Source organism: Chinchilla lanigera, unplaced genomic scaffold (genome assembly GCF_000276665.1).
Source record: "Chinchilla lanigera isolate Chin_1 unplaced genomic scaffold, ChiLan1.0 scaffold00058, whole genome shotgun sequence".
NCBI classification, from domain to species: domain Eukaryota; kingdom Metazoa; phylum Chordata; class Mammalia; order Rodentia; family Chinchillidae; genus Chinchilla; species Chinchilla lanigera.
The window spans coordinates 14419321-14437462 of NW_004955459.1; the positions used below are offsets into that span (position 1 = coordinate 14419321).

Below are 18142 nucleotides of genomic sequence, written 5' to 3' on the forward strand. Positions count from 1 at the left end.
GATCTTAAATCTAACTGTATTAATAAAGCAAAAATGCATTCTGAATTTCAAAAGCAGAGCTGCCAGCAACTGCTTTTGTGACAACAGCAAAAGGACAACTGCCTTCATGAGAGACAGAGACAGTTCTTTCTCACCACACACTTGGTAGGAACTTGGAAAGGGCAAATTCAACAAGAACAAGAACAGAGCACCATGGGCCTTATTCTATCTTTGTTGCAAAATGAACAGCATATCCTGTATTTGTATTAACTCTGTGAGACACAGGCGCTCACAAACACCACAGAGGGAGGGAGGAGGTGTTAGAAAACAGTGTAACTATACATTTCCTTGGGTCTCTCAGTGACCAGAGAGGAGTCCAAGTCCACTTTCCCAAAGGTCCACCAAATTACAATAAGGGTAAGTAGCTCGGTGCAAAGGAGAATAAAGGAAGCAAAAACACACCTCCAGATCAGAACGGACTCCAGAAATCTTAGAAAACATAAAGAAAGCAACGCAAGGAATTAAGAAACTGCAGGCTTCTCGGCTTCCTATGTGTATGGTGAGGACAGAGAGGCGTGACTGTGAATATCTTCCTTCTATTTTTACTGTGTTATCCAATTTGACATGCCATTATAATATCCAGCTCTGTTAGAAAATGATTGGAAACATGGTTTTCTATAAGTTTCCCTGTGACATGACAGTTCTATAAATTGTACTGTTGATGTATTTGAAAACAACCCAAGGTGAAAGCAATTATTGTTCTTAATTGGTATTACCAAAGAGGTTTTATAGGTTCCCATATGGAAATAATCTAACCCATGTCAAAAATGAAGATGGCCAGAATTCTAGCAACAGAGATAAACTCCTTTGGATCAACCTTGTGCCCTGCAATAGTACATTTCTGTCACATGAGTATACTTGAGAAGGTTATACAATAATCATTCATTAGGGGAATCATCACAAAAGAAAGAATTTGACCAAGGAAAAAGGGAAGAGAAGTTTAAGAGAAGAATAAGCAAAGAAATTTTTTGAAAGTTTCCTGAATCCCGAAGTAAGGCATTGAGAGCAGGTGTTGCTCTTATAAACAGAGAGAAATTGAATAAATTACATCATTTCTTTGAACCTTGAACTTTATCTGTAAAGTAATGTTAGATAAGAGACTCAGAAAGAAATAAGTACAAAGCCAAGTAGTGGTAAATTATCAAGCTAATCCTCACTGTAGGAGGTTCTTGATTCCAGTAAGACGGGAAAGGAACCTATTTTACCTTGACAGGCTGTACTAGGGGTTAAACTCAGCTTCCTCCTACTGAGCTACATTCCCAGCCCCATCCCTTTTATTATATTGAGGCAGGATCTCTCTAAATCTTTACATAGCCCAGTGTGGGCTTACACTTGCTGTCCTCCTGCCTCAGTCTCCCAGAGTGCTGGTGTTACAAGCCTGCACCACCACACTGAGCTCAGAGAGTATCCTTATATATCTCAAGATCTGTCATCTGCTCCTGACTTCATCGATGGCCCACAGGCATTAACTCCCCTGCTTCTCTGGGCTTGGCAAGAATAAGTGTAGGTCATTTCCTCTGAGAAGCAGGTCCTCCAGGGAGGCACAAGAGGAGAAAGAGATGCTACCAGTTTGTAGCTGAATGTGACTAATGAAAATCTGAGGGCAACTGGTCACTACAGCAATGTCAGAGTGAAGAGGTGGGATTAGAGAGGATTTTGGGTATCATAAACAATATCCAAATGCACATATTTTATGGGTACGTGTGTAGTTATTTAATATCTGTGCCCTGTCTGTCCCTATGAATTCCACAGGCTTTGTTGCTTATGTCATACCTGATCTGGACCATGTGACAAGTTTAGTATTTGTTAAATAAAGTATAAGGCAGAGTTGTCTTTGTACTCTAGTATTTGTTTTTGCATTTTAGTTCTGAAATACTTATTTCTGGTATCAATGGTTTGCATTTTATTATCGGTTTTCACTTTCCTTCTCTTTAAGCACCTTCTCTTATCCAATTAACTTTGTTTTTACTACTTTGCTTTGATGCAGTTTTGCATTTCCAATAACCAAGGTAAGGGTTTTTTTAAAATCTTGTTTACTTTTACATGCTTTAATTTAGCTTTTACATCCTGTCATTACAGTTCTTTAAATTCCGACTAAACTAGCTTTTAATTTTAATGATTTTTCTCAGAGATCCTTTCTGTTCCATCTCTGCATTTTAATTTTCCTTGTAAAGAAGATGGTTTATGGTTCTGTGTTAGCCCATGTTGTCCATGCTATCTCATTTGATCATTGTATCAGAACAAGTGGTGGAAATGATAGGGAAAATCTGCACTTGTTCCCCCTCTGTGACCAGAATTCTGTGTATTTTCAGCCTGAAGTCTGCCGGTCCTCACCCAGCGGTCTCTCTACCACTCTATGTGGGCTGCATTGTGTGAAATTACTGGAACAAGCTAATTTGGAACCACTGAAATTATTTTCAAGCAAAGCTGGGATATGTTAACACTTATTTTAAGAATGCAGTTAACATAAAATGCTACTAACGTCGCTACTCAATTACTTCTTTTTGATAATCCATTTACTAGAGCTCTGAATGCTCTAAATCTGTAAATGTGACAATAAAACAAGAGGAGGAGTTAAAATGGTCTGGATAACTACTCAATTGGCCATTTAATTTTCTTGTCCATTCAAAAGTAGTCAGTTTAACTCTTATTTTTGTCCTCTAGTGAAATGAGTGCCTTTAAATTCTTTTTTTTCTGGTACCGGGAATCGAACTCATGACCTTGCACTTGCCAGGCAGGCGCTGTGATGCTGAGCTAAATCCCCAGTGCCTTGCCTTTAAATTTTAGACACCAATATTCTAACTCTATAAGGTGCTTGCTCTCTCTCTCTCTCTCTCTCTCTCTCTCTCTCTCATTCTCTCTCTATTTTTGTGTGAGAACCAATTTTAGATATAAATAATCATAGCTGTTTGGGTGTGTATGTGTGTATATTTTTCTCCCCATGGTCTGCATTCAAAATAAAAATGTGTCATTTCTTAACTCTGTGCCCTTTAGCATATTATTTATCTTAATCTTTCTATCTACTCTTTATAAATAATTTTCTTGATAAGTGTGAAGTTTCTGAAGAAAATGTGCAACACACAATTGTGATTTAGTACACTGAGACTCAGCTTCATGAGCTATGAAGAACTGAGCAACTTTGGGAAAATCATAAAATCTCCCAGTTCTTTAATTTCTTCAGTTATGAACCAGAGTAATACTTGTTACTGGCCATTTGTAGTTATTCTAAAGACAAAACAAGATGATGCATTTGTGAAAAAGGTTTAAAGAGTAAAAAGCACAATACAAAATGTACATTTCCTACAAAAACACAAAGTGCATGGTGTTGTTGTTGTTGCTGTTGTTGTTTCTGAGACAGGGCCTTGCTGTGTAGTTCAGGCTTGTCTTAAACTCACAGGAGTCCTCCTTCCTCAGCCTCTCGAGTGCTGGAATTAGTGCCTACATTTTCATTAAGAAAGTGTTGAGTCAAAATTGTGAAAAATGTGGAAGACGTAAGTAAGAGGGAAATGTGAACAGCTCTGGAGTCCCTTTCTTTAACCCCTTTAGCAGCTGAGGATGTAGTGGATGCTGTGACCTGACAGAATTCAGTGGAAGATCAGACAGATACCCAAGGCTGAGGTCATGATCTTGGCCCTTTAAAACTTATCTCCCCACTACATACACACACACACACCAGGTTTCCTATTATAGTTTATTCAAATAGCCCTCACATAGCCATGTTTTAAGGACCTAGTTACTAATTTGTTTCTTTAGGCAGTCCCAGAGCCTTTAAGAGGTGGTTCTTAGTGAGAAGGCAATAAGAAGACCTGGACCCTCCATTCTCTTGCTTTAGCTTTCCTGTCCATAAAATCAGTGATTTTACTCCACTCTGGACTGCTTACCTCTATGCACTGAGCTGGGTGCAAAACTGGGGCAGAGCACTGACTACTGGAGGAACTCTCCAAAACTATGAGCTAAATCAAATCTCTTGTCTTTATAAGTTGATTACCTCTAATATTTTTATAGTGAGGAAAGGATGACTTGCTTCTCCCCCCCATTACATATTTACCCAGACACAATTCTTCTTCCTTCCCACATCTGCACCTATATACACTGCCACAGCAATGGAGTCTTTTCTACTAGGAAGGTTTGCACAGCATGTCAAATTCTACTGGCTCCAGCATATCTCTATGGTGTATCTCCATCTCTCTCTCTCTCCCTGTCTCTGTCTTTCTGTGTCTGTCTCTATGCCTCTCTCTCCCTCTGTCTCCCTCTCTCTCTCTCCCTCTGTCTCTCTCTCTTTCTCCTTTCTCTCCTTTTGTTAACTAGACCTTAGATACTTAGATATAAAGTCTTTGTGGGTTTCACTCACTTAGTTTCACACTGATAGTAGTCTGGCTTTCTCCACTGCTCACCCAAGAAAGAGGGAGAAAAGATTTCAACACAATAAGGAATTCATGCACAGCATATTTCTTGGGAAACAACATGAGTCTCCATATTTTCCACTCTGAAATTACTATCAGAGAAACTACTCTCAGTGGAATTCTCCTGCACTTACAACGTATTTCACAAATAGTAAGTCTATTGGTGCCCCTTTTGCAAAAAAGAAAGTGACTAAATTTATCATCACCTGTTGACATGTTTTGATTCATCTGGTAATTTTGGAAATATTGGAAGATTTGTGACTAAAAGCAACTAGGACTTGTTAGCCTCTCCAGGTTGCTATATGGTACACTGACCAGAGTGACCATGAAAACAGAATGATTTTCCCTCGGAAATGTACGTGTGGAGAATTTACAATTGTTAGGTGGGAGTTTCTAGGTATAGTTCTATTCTTTCTGCAAAAATTATTTTGTATTTATTCATTTAATTAATTTTTTTATAAATACAGATTCTACTTTGTGAGAACCCATGAGAGAAAACATCCATGCACATGAGAGACAGAGAGGCTAAACAGATTCCTCATCTTCTAAAATGTACATACTAGTAGGAAAAACAAGTAATAGCAAATTAAACATCTCATTCACCTTTCTGTTTACAATAACCAAAAAATGATCCTCAAAAGACAATGTTCCCAATAAGATTACAATGCTTTTGACTTAAATACTACCTTATGTTCATCCTCAACATATACAAAATTCTCATTCATAATAGCTCCAAATAAAAATTTATTACAGCAATTCACTACATATCCTACTAATTTAATGTATCCTATTCTCATGTCAACAAATCAACAAACTAACTCAGTAAATATTTATAGCATCTTGGATACAATTTAACAAAATTTCTGATAATCATAATAATATGTCTTTCAAATATGAAAGTATCACTTATGAGGAATGTGGCACCAAAATAAATTTAGCCACAGCTTTAACACGAGCAAGAGAGGTAGAACACTTACAATTAATGGCAATTAACGCTCAGAAAGGATTCAATCTTTTTTTAATATATAAGTGCATGTTTATTAGTGTTTCATGAAATAAAATTTCTTTAAGTACCTATGACATGAAAAAAATTCAAAATTTTAGCTGAAATTTTTTGTTGTTTACATTGAATAATTATAATTATTTTAGATTTGCCAAGGAATATTGCTCACCCATAGAGTTGGGGAAGAAATGAAATATGATAATTTGTCATTTGCCTGTTTCCTTAAAACCAAGCTATAATAGTGGCTGATGGATTCAGATACAGGAATATGTTATCACATGATTTTCATTTACATTTTCTTATTTGATTCCGGAAGTAAGATGGAAGATTCTTCCCTGGAAGATTCTTCCCAGGGAAGATTCTATCCCTCACTCCCTTCCTTCCTTCCTTCATTTCTTCCTTCTTTTCTCTTTTTTTCTCATTCCATTTTCATTAACAAATAGTTTGAGATGTTTTATAAACATGGTCACGGAAACATGAGCACTTAAATTTTACCTGGTTAAATGACAGTACTGATAACAATCCATGTTGTTTAGAGATGATATTGGCAGCATTTTGAAGATCTCTGGTGCAAAATATGGTAAGGGAAGGTATTGAAATATCAGTGCATGTCATAAACAAATAATGTAATCAAATGGTCTATCAATGTGAAGTATAAAGAAGGTCTAATAGTAAACTGATGTTAGATTAGACCAAGTCACAATTTGCAGTGAATATGGATAGATTTAGTTAGATACAACATTATTGTTGTATGTGGCGAAAATTTGGAGTTGTGATAAAATTTCATACTATTGTTAATGTTCTGTGACTTGCTGGATGCTTTCGTGTGTGACTTATATGACCAAATTACATTATCTGAAAGTGCAGGTTCCAATAAAGACCTAGGTACTTGAATTTTAGTAAACTGGGTGTTGTGCATGCATATTTTAGTGGCCAGCTTTTTCAATTATCTTCTTGTTCCAGAAAATAAGATTTAATCAACAATTGTATTGCTAGAAAAAGATATCAATTAAGGTGATGATAATTGTTAGGGTTTGTGTCTAGATATCCCCACACCAGAGGCTCATGCAATCATGGGGTGAGCTTCTAGAATTTATGATTGATTCATGGCCCAGTGCTGGGATTATGGGTGTGAGTGCTACCCTTGTGTGGTATAGCATGCATACGATATAAGGCAGGGAAAAAGGCTTGCTCTTTGCTGCTGGTTCCTTTTGTTCTTGCTGTTTTTCCTATCTTCTGCTGCCATGAAATGTTTCCCTCTGCCATGTGCCACTCTGCCTTGAAACCAGCTGAGTATGGACAGAAACCTACATAAACTGAACTAAGTAAACCTTTCCTTCCTGAGACAACAATAAGAGAAAATTAACCAACACAGAATTTGGTGCCAGAATTTGGTACCAGGTCATTGCTGTAACTGTACTTGACGAAGTGGTTCAAGAGCCATTGGGAATGGTTTGTGGAGCACCTTACGCTGTTCTGTATGGGAGATTCTGGTCAGAGTTCAGAAGACTAGAATGCTGACAGAAATCCTGCTGATAAACACCAGGGTTGGGAAGTTTCTGCTAGAAAGAAGGACTGCATTGATTGTTGGACTCCAGATGATGTATGCTATGGCTTAGCAAAGTGTTTGTCTGCATTTTACTTGTGTCCAGAGATTTTGCCTGAGACTAAGATTAAGGGCAGCAGAAAAATTAACCTGGCAGAAGGAATTTCAATGCAGTCAAATGTTGAGGTGATGGCATGGTTATTGTTGGGGGCTTTTAGCCAGATTTACATTGAGAATAAGAGCAAAGAGCCCAGCAGGCTGATTTACAAGACTGTGAGTTTGGTCAGGAAAAAAAATGCCAATAAAGCTGTGGACTGCAAAGACAGAGCTGAGGAGATCTCCACTACTGAGCAGAAGCAAGATAATATAAAAGATAGTCTGAGGGCTTCACAAGAAGCATCAAATCCCCACCATTTGCAACCTCAAAACTGCAAAAGTGAAAGACTTTGCTTTAAGGAGAAAGCTGAAGAGTGCCATATTCCAGAATGGTGGTGGCAGCCACACCAGGTTCCAAAATGGCAGAAGCTACACAAGGTTCCAAAATGGTAGTGGAATAGAGAACTTTTTCCTCAGAATCAGGTTCAGAGTGCTTAACAACCCAGGCACTCAATACCTATAGCCAAGAGAAAAGAAAACCTATTTATTGCTCCACCTAGCAGCAGATCTTGTCATCATCCATGTGGCACTGGTTTCAGGTGCATGCAGAATGCAAGAATTCTGAGCTTAAAAAGGCTTCCATCCAGATTTCAGAAGAAGGCATAGGAGGCCAGGCAGTATGCTCCTGAGAGGGGATTGTGTGAAGCTCTGAGTGTGAAGCCAAAGGTGTAGTGGAGACCCCAGAAGGTTGGAGAAGCCAGAAACATGTTTCATCTAAGAAGCTTTCAAGGAAGAAGCAAAGCAGGCCTAAGAGAGAAGCTATGGGAACTACAACCCCCAGAAGTGCTGTAGTGATGGAGCCATGAAAGACTTTTGGAGCTCACAATTTACCATAGACGGCTTTGGATGTTCCACATGGAACTACAGGACTTATTGTTTGCCTTGCTGAACTTTGGAATTCCATATTCCCAAAGCTTTATATTCCCCTGTTTGTACCTTTGGAGATGGTAATGTTTGTTTATCTTGTGCCATTGAATGTTGGAAGTGTTTCACTTTTCATTTGTACAGGAGCTTACAGATAAGAGTTTGCCTTAGATCTCAGAAGAGACTCGGGACTTGCACTTTTCAGCAATGCTGAAAATGTTAGGACTTTGGCAACTCTTTTTTTCATTTTAAAGATATAAAATTAACTAAACAACAACAATGAAGACAAAATCAAAACTACTGAAAATAACAAAAACGATACATGACCTCAAAATAAAATGATAGGAATTAACAAAGATTGGTATACTACATACTGGTATTTTCAAGAAAGTTGCACAATCCACCAGATACAATAGACTAAAGTTCCTTTTGCATGAAGGGATGTGTATGAGTCTTTGGGCGGCCAGGGTTAGCATGTTATAGTTTGTGTCTAGATGTGCCCCCAAAGCCTTATGCAGTTATGGGATGAGCTTTTTGAGTTTATGATTGATTCATTGTTCAATGCTTGGATTATGTATCAGTGCTACACCCACCCTAGAGTGGATAATCTGCATAAGATATAAGGGAAGGAAAAATGCTTGCTCTATGCTGCTCCTCCCTTTTGCTTTTATTGCTTTTGCTGTCTTCTACTGCCATGAACTGTTGCCCTCTGCCATGTGCCACTCTTCCATGGAGCCAGCTAAGTATGGACTGAAACCTCCACAAACTGTGAGCTAATAATCATTTCATTCCTTAATTTTGGGCATTGGCTATTTTGTCTCTGAAATGAGAGAAAAGTAACCAAGACATCAATACTATCTTACTGAAATTGTGGTGTTTAAAGGTAACTCACATTTCAGTTTCTTCATCTCCATTATTTGCAACTATAAGCTGATTATTATTATTTCTATTCTAAAAGGGTTAAAACTGAAGCCTGGGAAATATTAAGTAATAAAAGGCAGAAGAAAATTGATATTCAGATTTTCAGATTACTGACCCTAAAATCCATGCATTAATTCTGCCCTATAATTATTTAAGCAGAACTTGTCATAAAATTGTAAGGGTGTGTGAGTCTAAAGGACAGAGAGCTCCTTAACTATATAACTTGATAAAAGTTACTATAAAGCATCTTGCTGCTGCAGCTCAAAGAATTTCTGTTTAATGATGTCATTACCATATAGCCAGGACATTATACTGCATTTAAGAGATGTAAAATAGTCATTTAAATATTTACTGCTTTGGGCTTCATATTTATTACCGATAGCAGCTTTGAGATGAGGATTTAAACACTACATTTATTTCTGAAACTCTATCATAAAGGATTTTGATGCAAGGCATTCCGCATTTCTAAGAGGACTACATCGCAGCCAACTGCACCTAGTCCAATGCCCTTCTTGACCTGCTGTTGATTGTTGTAATAAGTAGCTTAATATGAGGAACTAAAGTGGACCACTGTTGGCTTTCCAAACTTTTCCTAGAAAAAGGTCTTTCTCACTATATCTAAATGCTATACTCCCAAAAGTTTCTGAGAAACTTTTTTTTTTATTTTAAAAGGAATAACAAAGTAACAGCATAGACAAAAACAACACAATGCAAAACAAATAAAAATGAGTCAGTATTTCAAAATAAAATGGTAAGAATTAACAGTGGTTGTTATGTTACATATTGTTAACTTCAGTGAAGTTGCTCAGATTACCAGATGTAAGAATGCAGGATTCATCAAATCATCAAAGAGAATAAAAATAATAATAAAATATGTTAGAAATTATACAGAGTTTCACTAATCAAGATGCTAGGAATTCAACAGTAGCTGTTATATTGCGTAGTGCTATCTTCAATTTAGTTGCTCAGATTACCAGATATAAGCATGCAAAACTGGTCAAAAAATTAAGCATTAACTGTTCCTTTCAATAAACCAATAAATTGTCTCCATAGTATGAACCTGAAAAGAATAAATAAAACCAAAATGTACAATAGATATTGAGAAATTCTTTTCAGAATTGTCTGTGGGTAATATGTTTCCAAGGACTAAGAGTTTGGTGTACTTCCCCGGGGGAACAAGAGAAGTACAAATAGAGAGAAGTCATTTCCAGCACAAAGCAGTGCTGCCCAGGGTATACAATTAGAAGACATAAAAACAACTTGTTGATATTTTCCTTCTCTTCTTTATTTTAAGAATTTAAAACAATACCTGACAGTATGAGACTCAGAAGCAATTTACCCCTTCTCAGAACATAAAAGGTGGTCTTGTTACATTGTGTGAAGCCTTTATAGTATCGACTGCTTCTAATGCAATATTACATAATGTATATATACACACTATATGATTAACAATATGTAAATTATATACTATATAGATCATAAAATATTTTTCATATATTGTGTTTTATCTTTTCCAAATTCTGTGTGGCAGGAATCATTATGCTTATCTTTTAATTGACTCCTATAAGCCTTTTTGGCTTCTACTTTTTCTACTGTAACCATCACTCTATCTCCCCTCTGATAATTTAGATTTCTTAATACTCACTTTTTCCAGGAAGGTGTTTCTATTCATGTCTCTCCCCACTTCTGATTCTTATTTTGCAATTCTGATTTAGCACTAGCTGCATTTGATTTAAATTACTGGACCTTAAATCTTTTATGTCCACACTTGCGCTAATAAAATTTACTTACCCATCACACTTTTTTGAAAATTGTTCTGAGCAATACTGGCTGAATATGGTGCAAATAACCCTACCACAAATGATTTTAAGATACTACAGATTTAACAAGTGACTCTCAAAATCTCCATATATTTAACAACAGTTCTCTTGAGCCCAGCTAAGTGAAGTGCATCCCACCACTGTCTTAATTGAGATAAAAAAAAACAAAACCTCTCAAAAAGCTTATGGTCTGGTAGGATGTTTGATATTCAACTGACAAAAATTATAAAATATGGGGAAATAGTTACTGTATTTCAGAGAAGGAATGATTATGGAAGAATGAAATTCAGATGTTTTCTTTTAGATACTTGAAATCCTGGGTGGACTCTTGCAGTTTTGGAGCCTTAAAGATGACAGTAACTGTTTAGCTCTTATACAGTAATGCCTAAGGTCATTCAAATAGAGCAAACAGTGTGTTCAAAGGCATGGATGTATGACATGCCATGGAGTCATCTTTTACCCATGGTATGTGTCAAGAAGTGTCTGAATGAGATAAAGAGGCCCCAGATCAGGGAGAATTTTGTTCTTACTTGTTCACTGAATTGGCTATATTCCATTACAACTTGGATGTATCTACTCCTAAGTTTGATGTCTCAACCTTAAGTTAACACTCTGTCTATATCTACAGGTATATTTAAAAGCATGTACTTTCTCATCATGGATTCAAAACTCATTTTCCTCCAGGAAATCGTTCTTGATCTTTTGTACATTTAGTCCCATTCCATTCTCTTTTGTACAGCCAAGCATAGTGAACTTTCTCTGCTCCTGATACATTCCCATGGGTTACTGTGCATTTCTTATGAACACTGAAAATGTCTGTGTTAGATAACTGTCTCACCGTGAACTGCAAGACTTCCTTGAGCTCTAGGACTACCTCTTCCTATTTGGATCGGCAACACCTAGAGCAGCTCCAGTGATACATGGGAGATAATCAACAACACATATCAATTGTTTTGAATCAATGACATGGTTCTTTCTTGTGTATAATTTAAAAGACTGGAAAAAGATTAAAGGAATCAAACTTTTCTGAAATATGAGTATCCTCTTCTTTTCTAGATTCACCTTTCTAATTGCTGCTGCCATAGACTTAGAGGGAATAAGTTCATATCAACATTGCTTTGAGAATGAAAACTTACCCTGATCCCTCTAGCCTACTAGAGCTTTCCTTCAGGCTCAAATCTATCCAGTTTAAACTCAGCTCAGAAAGATTATAAGGAAGCAGATAAGAAAAAATGAGGATATCTGAGATACTCAGAAGTGAGACAGAAATGCTGCTGATCCCTGGATTACTGTGCACGGCTTTAGGGTATTTCTAAACTTGGCAGCCAAAATAGGTCTACTGCCACCAAGTAAAGAAACCAGAAACTTTCTCTTAAAATCATTGAATTTTAAGAGAATGAGTAGGGCTTTTAACCAATCAGAGATGGGCAGGGCTTTTAAGTATCTACACAGGCAGTTGCTAGCTTAAATAACTATTGCCTTGGACTTTAAATGTAGATTCTCCTGGACTCCACCATGTACTATTAAGCTCTTCTTACATACATTATGAACTTTAGCAACTACCAGTATAAAACAGTTATAACAAAAGGAACTAAATTATAGTTATGGTTAGGACTAAACTAGATGGTGCAGAATTAATATATACTTTCTCCCTCCATCCAGGCTTTTATTGTACCACTGTATCATTCAAAGCCAGTGGTGGGGAGCAGGAGCCAGACCTGCTAAGGCACACTCCCATCTTTGTCATTTATAGGTTGTGTCATTTTGACAATTGATCTATGTCAATCTATTTTCAGTTTTCTCATCCATAAAATGGGAATAATAACTCAAAAAAAAGATTACTGAGAGAATTATACTGTTTGAAGGGTTTACAATAATTAGTAAGTAGATAAAGCTGAAAGATAGGTTAACATTTATGCAAAGAGGTCACTGAATTTCATCTTCAGTGAAAACAGAAACGAAAAGAAAAAATTAAACTTAATGACACTTACTACACTCTTCTAATTTTTGTCAAACTTTGGCCCACTACTGTTACTCAGTCATTGCTTTTGTGTATCCACTATCAATCAATCATGACTACTCCAAAGCAGCTACAGGGTGTGTATCACTATTTGTAACCCTGATATAGGGTCATTTCTGCTTCTCAGTTTGAAACAGTCATGTGCTCAGAACTTCAAAGCCACATTCAACTTTCCTACAAAAAGTTTCTTTTTTTAGGCTATGTGTTTTCCTTGAAATGAAATATTTCAAGCGTAATACAGCCTCCCCAAAATTTTTGTGTCATTATTCTATCATTTCCTCTAGTATAGAAGCCTGAGTTTTTCTGTCACAGGTCCAAGAATGCTGCTCTGTGACAAACACAGTAGCAGATACCTACTTTGAAAGGCCTTGCTTCCTGTTATGCATAGGTCAGCTATAGAATACAGTGCAGGAAGGACATTCACACACCTGGATACTGCTCACACTCCCCTTAGAGGGGCAATCCCACCACATCTTTTTCCCATTCAGTTTAAAGCACTGAATAAAGTACAAAGTACAAAGAGAAGCATTCTATATATTAACTCCTGAGTCCCCAGCTTCAGGTGCAGAACATGGTAAGAACTTCATCCTACTTACCCTTTGGGTTACTACTGTTCACTTTCTACTTGACTTTTTGTTATTGTTCACAGATAGATGGCTGTCTAAAGAGCAATAAATAAAGAAAAGAAATTTTATCTAAGGATGTCACTCTGTGAGTTGACAGTATCCATATTTCAGATCATTTTAGATCTAGGCTTTGGTGGTTACTTCTAGTGGGATTTAGTTAGTTCAGATCCCTAAAGTCAGATGAGAAGTCTGCATTCCTTCTCTGGAAATGCAAAAGTCTTAGAACTCTGTAAAAGTTTGGAAACTCTTATTTTAGATTCCAATTACACCTCCTAAAAATAAGAACATTTATTTAAGTACTTGTTACACAATGCATATTTGGGAAGTTATATGTGAATAATTAATGTTTATTGATTCTGTATTGTGTGTGAAGCCCATTGCATATATTCATTTAAAAATTAATTTTGCAGGCTGGGGATATAGCTTAGCAGCACAGTGCCTTCCTGGCAAGCATGAGGTCACGAGTTTGATTCTTGGTACCAAAAAAAAAATAATAATAATAAGTAAATAAATAAAAATAAAAATTAGGTTTGATGCATGAGAATTTCCATAAAGTAAATATCCATGATAAAGTTTGACGATATACATGTGTAACCACTGGAACAATTTGGATCTATTTTCTTGTTAATTGCCAATGCCTACTACCTGGCACTGGAAACTTGTGCCTATAGTTTTGCCTTTTCAGGAGTGTTATGTGAAAGAAAATCAATAGTATGTAGCCTTTTTCCTGGCTTTTTTTTCAAGCATATGTTTTGTTTACTTTCTTTTTGTTAAGAGGCAATACCTAACACCTCAACTTAAAGGAGGAGAGTTTTATTTTGACTCCCATTTCAGTTCACTGGTGGATAGAACCAAGGCAGGAAGGTAAGGCAGAGAGCTTCCCCCCACGTGGTGGGGAAGAAGTAGAGAACAGACATGGAGTAAATGAAAGGGAGGTAAACCCCTCTGGGCCATGTTCCTAGCGGCTTGCCTCTTTGAGGCAGAACTTGCTCCTAACAAGTCAGCTATAAGCCCCCATAAAAGCCTTGCTTATGAATGCAAGAGGCTTTGGGGGGACATATACATATAAACCATAACCCCATGTATTCCAATTTAATTTTTATTAGACTTTATAAGCTTTGGAGAGTTTAACTAACTTACCCTGTCAAAGCCAGATTTTGATCCCAGACATATCATGAACTGTGATATGCTAAACAGAGTAATTCTTTCAGGAAAATGTCATTCAATTAACCTTAATTTTCTAATCCTGTGCTGCTCATGCTGGTAGGATGGAATATAAATGGAAATATCAGCACCAGCATCAATGTATACTGAAAAAAAAAACTGTTAGGGAAAGTAATTAATGGTTTTCCACTATGGCAGAGTTCTAAGGCCATCTACGGTGGACCTCACCTCCTAAGATGAGATTGTGTTAGTACATTTATGCTTGCTTTAGCTGACAATGAGGTAAGAAGTACAAAGCTTAAGAAACACATAAGGAACTTGGAAATTAATCTTCATAGTGCAATATTTATGAAGAAAATTTCCATATTGTGATGATAACATAATTGCTTCCCAGCCAAGGCATGTGTATCCTCTCATTGTCTGATAAAATCCTCAGTAAGTTAATATATGTTTGTTTTTACTTTTAAAGAAAATTAAATACAGAAGACAGACGTGGGGCAGCATACTATAAAAATGATTTCATGTACCTCTGCTCTAAAACATGACTTTACATCTGCACAAGGAGCATTAGAGTAATCCTGATAGAATATGAAAGTTGGACAGAAACATCTTTCAGAAGAAATTAATCTCTCTGTAGAATAAAGAGATTTTCCTCAATAGCTAATCTCACTCGACACCTCTTATTGATGCTACTGCACCTGGCCTGAGAATGAAAGGTGTTACAAGAAGTGCTCTCCTTCCTTGGAAAATTTCTCAAGTATTTATTGTACAACCTTGGGCATGTTCTAAGGACTGAAAACCACATGCTCTCCCTTCCCAGTCAACTCAGGTCCAATTGAACAAGTGCTCCATAGCCCGCTAATTGCCAGTATGGAATCTTTCTTCTGTTGACACAAGGGTGAGAAGCTATTATTAAAGAAAGAGAATATTTCCAGATTTTTTATCTCTAGCCTATTGCCCCCATAAAATCAATTGACTTAACCCAATCAGTAGTACACTGACCTGTCTTTGCAAGTCATTTATGCTTATGAAGCTAGAATCCTTTTGCATGTGGTATGTGATGCCAGCTACTAATCAGGAAGCAGATGATAAACCTGACAGGCCAAGCAACAAGAGATATTGAGGTGGCTTAGCTGTGAGAGAAGTCCAGGAGAAGAAGGATTTCCAAGGTGTGACTAATGCCTCCCTGACCACTGGCATCAATTCACCACACTGCATGCTTCTGCAGGTGGTCCAATATTCCCTGTGCAGCCCCAATCTCAACAGTATTTATTTCAGGATGTAACAACTTGTCAGCTTTCTTAGGGTTCACACATGAAATGTCTGCAGCTGAATGTTTGGTAAACATTCAATAATTCAATTTTCCTCAGTTATTGATGCTCATATAATTTTTATCTCAACATGTTTTAAAAAAATACTTCTGAACAATGATGCTTACTGGGCAAAATCACACGTAGTTGATAAGTGTTTGGACTTCTACATAAATTAACTATAATATTCATATTCAATGTTCTCTAGTGCATGGACACTAAGACACCAACGCTGCTCTATTTTTCCATTTGATTTTATAACCACCGAGGTCTTGCTAAAGGCTATCAGGAGCCACCACCAAGATAAAACATTTTTTTTCAGAAGTTTTGAATATGTGAGTAGTTCCTGGAAATCTTGACTATTCATGTAGAGAAATGACCTACGAATGAAAGGAAAACAGCAAAAATCTATAGCAAGACCCCAGGTTAAGAAAGAAATTCAGAGCTGCAGGATGCCAATACAATTCAAGGCCAAAAGCAGGCTTTTTGCAAAAGATTTTTCTGTCTTTTTAGTCTATGTGCTCCCTCTCCAACCAAACACTACAGACATCTGTAATTATTATCTCCTCCTTTAACACTTATTTGTTGTTTAAATATGAACTAAACTTCTCTACATGGGGTTACTAAATTAAGGAGAAAATAGCTGTTTGGTTTTGCAGTAGAGTGTTACTTTTGTTTTACAAAAGTTGGAATCAATGTTTTGTCTTACCAACATTTTGTGAATGTTGCTGTTTCTCATGCTTCCATGTACTGAATTATTCCTACCGGTGCCCACAAGGATTCTTATCTTAGTACAAAAACCATGGCATTCCTTTAAGTAAGTCAAGTGTGATTGAATCATTGAATACTTTTTCTCATAATGTAAATCCCCCTTTTCCCTAGACTGGGAACCTCCTGGGCATCTGGAGCTCCTCGGCCAGCACTGAACCACGGCAGGGGAGGGGGAATCACAGACATACTTTTCTGTTCTGTCTCTTCACTCTTCTCCAGGAGGCAGGAGCTTCCCCTGCGCTTGCTGTCTTTTGAGGGAGAAGTCTGACAGGAGTGCATTGCATTTTTCCTCTTTGCCTTTACAATCAGGCCCTAACAAAGGATAATGTCTTTTAGACCCATCCTACTATGGCTATGAGAGTGGACTTAGCTGAAGAAGACTGCAAGGGGCCAGTGCCACAGATTGAGATTGGGTGGTTGTTTCTGTCTATTTCAGGGGTCAAGTGAGTAATACCTGTGGCCAACATTCCAAAGCTTCATTCTCCAGTTACTTCATCAAAATGACACTGACAGCTTAATCTTCAGCAGTGTCTGTCGTCTAATCGCTTAACTGAATCTAAACTTGAAAGATCCAAGTGTGTAAATCTCCTTTACTCCCTAGTTTTGTGTATGTGTATGCATGTGTGTGTATTTTTATGTAGGAACACATCTTCTTTTACCTAGGTATTCATATTTCTATTTCTTTTTAAAATTAGGAACACCGTGTTAGTGAGGACATATTTGAACCACTGGGTTGCTAGCAGCCTAATATTTGGCTTAGGTTGTGCTCCAAGGATCCTACTATTACTTTTCTCGGACTGCAAAAAACCCAAACAAGGTTGAGCTATTACTTACCACTTTCCTCACAGTTACTCACTGGTTTTCATCTTGAGCCACAAAACAACTCCATAAAGTGTGCAGTGCTAAGGATATTTTCCCTACTTCAAAGGTGAGCGCTGTGAGGCTTTAGCAATATCACACCACCCCTGAATGCTGACAGTCTTGCTCTGGGAAAGTGAGGCAGAGAATTGATGGACATCCTGGGATAAACACTCCCATTATAGTCGGTTCAAAATACCAACGGTCAGCTCCTAGTTCACAGAATTTCTGCATAGTTAGTGAGTCTATGTCACTGTGAAATAGTGACTAATCTAACCTACAGTTTTTAATTTTGACTCTGGGATTTTAGTCTGCTATACCACGCTTTCTCTTTGTATGGTCCCCACCTTTCATTGAACTTAATGTCTTTGGTTTAGATTTCTTAACACTTTCTAGATTTTTCTCTCTCAATTACTAAGTGAAAAGCAGAGAGCTCCTAATATGTGACCCTTAGTCTGGTTTTGCTATTGATGGAAAACATATCCCAGAAATTCCTTACTTTTCTTATGAATGAATTTAAACTTTTAATGCAATTTAGAACACCCAGAATCTACCTGTAATTCATAGCCACCGCCTTACCACTGACCTGCTTCAGAGAAAGTGAAAATCATAATATAAAATAATAAATATTCTTTCATATA

General features: G+C 37.1%; 1 protein-coding gene across 1 annotated transcript in view; it reads right to left on the reverse strand.

Moving 5' to 3' along the window:
* The window catches only part of Dpp10 (dipeptidyl-peptidase 10 (non-functional)), a 1310731-nt gene that overhangs the window by 962556 nt on the left and 330033 nt on the right, over positions 1–18142 (reverse strand). The gene's annotated exons all lie outside the window — the stretch shown is intronic.